The sequence below is a fragment of the Thermobia domestica genome, chromosome 14 (assembly GCF_964235325.1).
Source record: "Thermobia domestica chromosome 14, izTheDome1.hap1.1, whole genome shotgun sequence".
Classification (NCBI taxonomy): domain Eukaryota; kingdom Metazoa; phylum Arthropoda; class Insecta; order Zygentoma; family Lepismatidae; genus Thermobia; species Thermobia domestica.
Window position 1 is genome coordinate 86609846 of NC_137467.1, and position 5800 is coordinate 86615645.

The window sequence follows — 5800 nt, forward strand, 5'->3', positions numbered from 1 at the left end:
TTAATTTGTTGTTGAAATTTAATCTGTTTATCATTTATGTAGATATACATAAAATATATTAGAAATATAAATTTTCGATTAATAAATACTTCGAGTAGTGTTGAAACTAAAATATGAAAATGTGAAAAAATGAATCCGTTAATAATCGCTCAAGGTAAAAACAGGATTTGAGTTATGTTATTAAGTATTGAGGAAAAGTAAATATGAAAATATTAAATCTGAAAGAACCTCTCAAGTCAAAAGAATAATATGAACAGATATTCAATAGTTCAATTTCTTTTAAAAAACTTAGGTAAAGAGATGAAAATTGAATGTATTATCGATTAAGAAAAGCAGAACTGATTAACCTAATTAACACCATTATTATATATTATCAGAATTATCAGAATGTAAAATATTATCAGAAAGAAAAATGCATGAAGAAACATGCATACAAAACATAAAAGTTATCCTGTTATCCTGTTTATTGAGAAAAAGGTTTATACTGTCTGTTAAAAATGACAATGAGTTAAGATAGCTTGTAATAGCATGTACAAACAATCTTAAGCATTAGAAAACACAAGAAGTGTTATAAACTTCACCGGTGTTTGAGTTAATAAGAAATTTTGATAATAACATATAAACTGATGTATAATTTATATTTTCAAGAGAAAGAAAGGACATTGGACAAAACGTTCTGCCTATCATAAATTATACGAAAGCTCTATTATATAATTACAAAACAGTGAATTCGACAAAAGCTTCAATAAATCAAACGTTAAGACAGAACTTTATAGGAAAATTCAAAGACGAATTAATATGATTTGTATAACTTGTAAGCAAAAAAGTTTAAGATGAATTTATTTTTAAGTTTTATGATAAGGTACATTGACAGGGTACAACATTGTCAAACGTAAGAGTACACTACTGCTTTAGCCTGTTTATTTTCAGAAGCAGTTGAGTGCGTGTTAATAAATCTATTGTATATGGGTTAACTTGGATGTGAATGAATATCATGAGATGGAGCTGCAATCGTGAAACAGTAATTTAGTTTGTAGAACGTGCAAGCTTTATAACGAGAGCAAGAGAACTGTGAACTAAGTTCTCAATCACGTACTAAAATTGTTTTGCTGAGAGAATAGAGATTGTTTGCCGAAAATCGCACTGGGGTTGTAGATATCAGTCGGCACAGTCCATGTGAGTCTTGAAACACAGTCATAAACTGCTGAAAATATTAAGTCATCCATTAATTAAAACCTTTTGTAAAGATAAATTCATTAAATCTACAATCAAATCAAACAGATGTTTAACTTATCAAATGTAGCAACATAACTGCTAGAGATCTGTTCCCAATCACTATCAAATGGGTTTGTGCGAAACCTTCAGATTTAAGTCCTGGGGTTGCGATTACAGTAACAAAATCATTCATTTGAACAGGAAACTTTGCAGAAACGTATTCTCTGGCCATGTTAAAGTGTACTCTGCAACAAAGAACCAGAATTTCGAGTTTTCCTTTCCCAACGAGACATTCTTGTGAGTCGTCCATTCGAAAGGTACCAAAATCTCGGTGTGTGATATCTACAGTAATACTGTGAATATTTTTAAAGGTGACCAGATTAGAATCTAATCAAAAGAATAATTGACGCACTGAGAATCAGAAATTGTTAAATCAAGTTTTGGAAAAAAAAACGTTACGTGCACTATAAATATCCTGCAATTCAGGTCTACACCAGTATTAAATATTAAACGAATCAGACAACTTTAAAAGTTGTTCAAATGACATACCTACCCTTGGGAAGGGGGTGTGAATTTCGGAAAAGAAGTTGTTAAGTCTATATTTGGGGCAGATGTTGAGTCAAATTCATTCCGCGTCTGCTCTGAGGGGCGCTGCTAGTTTGCAGCAAGAGGGCTTGCTGCATAATGAAAAGATGGCTGACGCCGAGAAAGGTTCGAATGTCCATGTCACAACCCAACGTTTATCTGAAGATAATGGCTCTGAATATACCCCTTCTTGTGACTTAATATATGTGAGGGAGTTTGGAGCAGCAAGTAGCAGCGACAGTGATGGTGAGGGTGCCCCTTCCGCATCAGTTACAGGTGTAGATCCGTCGGAAAAAACTTATTCCATGTTTATTCAGACACCAGGGCCTTCTGGACTCCATCTTGCTGGCTGATATATGGTTGCGCTGGTTCGTTTTCAGTGTATTTATTTCTACTTTCCCATTGCAGAACATTCTTTCATCCCCATTGATAGAAATTTTGGGCATATTGAAAAGAAGAAGCGATCAAAAGATCAAGTCCTCATCCCTTCCACATGGGTTAAACTGATCAGACAAACTCTACGCAAAAATCCTATTGAGGTTGTATATGTCAAAGTAACTCACTGATAATGGGGCACATGATGGCATTCCAGTTGTTGACGTCTTTGATTTCAAAGCAGCGTTTACTGGCATTCTTATCCAAAGTATTTGGACTTTACCGGAATTCGTGGTGTATGTTTGAAAGAGGGTGTGTGTAAGAAGTTCGTCACACAATGTATTCAACTCTGTTTGCCCACAGTCGTTTCTGAAACGCGGCGTGTGATTATAAGCTTTGCAAAATACATATGACGGTGGTCCACAAACCTCAGAGCAGTTGCGGCTTGTTAAGAAACAGAAATGTGATTATGTACATTTGCTGCTGGAAATGTATCTCTGCCATAAGGGACTATATTTTACAACACAATAATGTCTGGTAGTGATGTAGACAATCATATAGTGTGAATGTATAAGTGGTTGTTAGAAATAAAGTTCGTAGCTGTGTTTCGTATTTCTTATCTATTATTTATTGTGGCATCTCAGTTAACAGTGAAGGTTAGAAGTTGTTAAGTACACTGACTTACCAACTCTTCATTCGTTTTATAAGAAAAGTTGTTAAGTCAAGGTTTAAATTTTGTTCAAAAAATGTTCTGCTTACCCTATATGCATCTGGTGTTGTAACACAACGTTACACCTAACGAAACGAACCAGTATACATTATTTCAGTTCATTATATTCATATCTTGGTATTTCAACAGAGTTCTAGAAACTTCAAAGCGCACTCCTGTAAAATCTAGCAATAATGACTTAGCAACTTCTGATTCTGAGTGCGTCAATTGATCAAGTCATATATTACAATATTTAAGTGAGATATAGAATACCAATGGAATTTTGGTAGGATCTTTTGTTTTGGGACCTAACTTTATACTGCAACACAGTAACAATTCCGAACATTCACCAAAGTTTAACAGTAATTATTAGTGAAGCAAAGAGCTGGCTCACATAATTACAAAAATGGAATAACAGCCACCTTCATTATGATTTTTCACTCATCGAGCTGTTGGGGGATGGCCATCTCATTATAGTCTTAGAGTTAATGCCACCGAATACTGAATATATAACAAAGGCTTTTCAAAGCTGTTGGAGTTGTAAAAGTTGGAAAATGTATTAAAGAAATGCTAAATAGAGTTAAAGTTTTCTATGTAAGAAATCTGGAAATATATTGTGATTTGATACATCATCTACTTAAACTATCTTGAACTATTAGGAGTATTAGTAGAAAAACAAATGACGTTGAAAGAAAATTTATTAAAATCTGCATAACAGAATCAAATTGGATAACTTCATTTCTATTTGTTGTGAGAAATTTTCCTGAAGGTCTTTCAGTAAGACAAAACCGTACAACCCTTTCTAATAAGTAAATATCTATATCTATATCTATCTATCTATCTATCTATCTATCTATCTATCTATCTATCTATATATATATCAGATTGGTATGAATGAAATGTTCGCTCTACATGTGTCATTTCCAAAGGAAATAGATAAAATCACACTAACTGGTTAATTAAAACAGTCGCCACGTGTAGCCGCATACTTCTCCCAGTCCTTTGTCAACTATGAGATTTCATGTCGAAAGAAATCCGAAGTCCACGACACGCCAAAATTCGTCAATCATACATTGCACTGGCCAGTTACCAGGGAAGGTCTGTCCTCCCCAAAAGTGATTGATATACTGGAACAAATGGCAATCATAGGAAAAATACCGGGAAATACGGCGAATGAAAAAGGATTACATATTTAAACTTATGAATGCTCTACGTCACCCTTCACATGACAAAACTATCGTACAAGATCAAAAAAAGTCCATCGACTACTGCTAGATGCTAGTGGACAAGTGTGTGTGGATATCGTGGAATTCAAGACTGTAACAATTCTATATTGATGTTCTTCCTTTTCTGAAACAGATAGGAAGGAATATTACCACTATAAACCATCATATCTTCAAGAAGTCTTTCTATGGGTAGATGGGTGATTTAAACAGATACCCTGAACATTGGTTGCTATCCAAACATTATCCAGACTATTTGGTATTGTAATAATAGTTCTTGTTTTTATCTAAAGTGACAATCTGGTGCAAGAAGCTTTCAAGATTATTCCTTACACTCAGAATACTGCCCGGTTCGTATTGGCCACAGTCAAATGGCACTTATTAGTCGTATTTTGTCATCATACTGATTGCACCACGGTCTCGATTCCCGGAATATTTTATGTAGTTTGAATTCTACGACAAGATGTAGGTGTATGTCAATACAGTCATACCGTTGAAATTTATACAAAACTCAAATTTACATCCATTTTTAATTATATGGACCCGCCAAATGACAGTGGTACATTTTCTCGAGTGTCTGCTTTTACGTTATTCCAAAGGAGCTGATCCAAACACGATGTTGTTCGAGGTTAATTTTGCAATACAATGTCATTTGGCAAATCAATGGTAAATGGTGCATTAATTAGCCATTTCTACCTCAAATACACTGCTAATATTTTTTGCAACCGTCTAGAATTTGACATTCTGAATACGTAAGGCAAAATCAATTGTAATTGTGTGCTCTCTAGGATGCACTTTTATATGATTATGTTCAACGACGCAGTGTCTCCTGACTATATGTGTGTCCTAGAATATTTGCTGGACACGCATTTTTTTGAAGTTGTATGATCTTGGCTCTTCTGTATGTCGTGTTGTTCCTTTCTTCCTCTTAAAATTCTTAAGTAGCTTGATACCCAGTTCTGCTGTATACTATGTATTACATACAGAAAGATGAAAAGTCTTGAGAGGAATATTAAATGTTAGAAATAAACCGGTTACACAATAGAAAACCGAAGAAAATTGCAATTTAGTGTTCTTGTTTTAATACGGATCATACCTTTCTTGGCTGCTACCTTTCTTGGTTGGGGTATAGAACATGCATAAGATTACATATTTGCAACTAATTTATGCACTTTGTCTATGCAGATGAAAATAGTAACGAAATAAACTTCTGATAGTAAAATATTAATTTTCTGTATCTACATTTTGTATCTTAAAAATGATCGTTATGAGATTCTAAAAACTCTCATAATTTGATTATTTTGAGATCATCAGGCATACAGCTTATTCTGATCTCATATGCGTGGGTAACAGTTTAAAACTGCATCATATACTATTATAATAAGCATTAGTTATTTAGTAAAGCACAAAACCCATAATACTTCAGATGTTTTAAACCGAGTATTGCTTTTGCAGGAAAGTACAAAGAATGCAACTTACAAGGACTAGCATGCTATGCAAGAATATTAAGTAAGTGCTGTATTTTTACTAAGTAACAATTAATTAAGTAAATACTTTTTAATAATTGTACGAAAAATTATATAGCTAAAAGAAAGATTTGTATTACAGCGTATTATATAATATATTAATTTTCTATTTTTCCATGACTGATGCCACACTGTCACGCTTGGAACTAACATCTCAATGCTATAGT